Here is a 702-nt window from a genome sequence, read left to right as displayed (position 1 = left end):
TTCCTCTTCGGTTTGAGATTTGATACAAAGATCTTTTTAGAAATAAGGTTGTCCTACCATAAACTCTGGTTTTTGGTGTAAGGTTGTCCTTAGAACAACATTTGTATCAACCTCTCAAGATCTAAATTTTGAGGTTATTTTACTTTCTTGCATTGTGATTTATTTTGGCTATCATATTCTTTTTAATTCCGCTGCTATAAGTTTTATTTGGCATTGTCCTATTCACCCCCCCCCCCCCTCTAGGACATATAGCTAGGCCTTTTCACAGGTCATTACCATTTGCATCTATACTTCATTAATCACATCATCACTTCCCTTCTCAACCCCATGCTTCTTTAGGTTCCCATTGGGTGTAAGCTCTATGACTTGACGAAATCTCGGATCTTGTCGCATCATATACACGTGGTAACCTAATCCCCCCCACATGTCATTCTAGCATAATCACATCTCCCCTTACCTCCATCCTTTCTCTTTTAGGCACTCTTTAGACATATGCTCTATGGCTTGCTAGAATCCTAAATCTTACCACATCAGAATTTTGAGTTTTCCTAATCTTATTTCTTGGTGCTTTCTCATCTAATATACAATCATCATATCCCCTAAAATCAGTTAACCACACAAAGCAGAGACCCTAAACTCATGCGAGTAGAGAGGGTTCCTAACACCTTCCATCTCCATAACCAAGGTCCCTTACTCGGCATT

This window comes from Magnolia sinica, chromosome 11, assembly GCF_029962835.1.
Source record: "Magnolia sinica isolate HGM2019 chromosome 11, MsV1, whole genome shotgun sequence".
Lineage (NCBI taxonomy): Eukaryota > Viridiplantae > Streptophyta > Magnoliopsida > Magnoliales > Magnoliaceae > Magnolia > Magnolia sinica.
The sequence above is the reverse complement of the archived record's forward strand: the minus strand, read 5'-3'. Positions refer to the sequence as shown.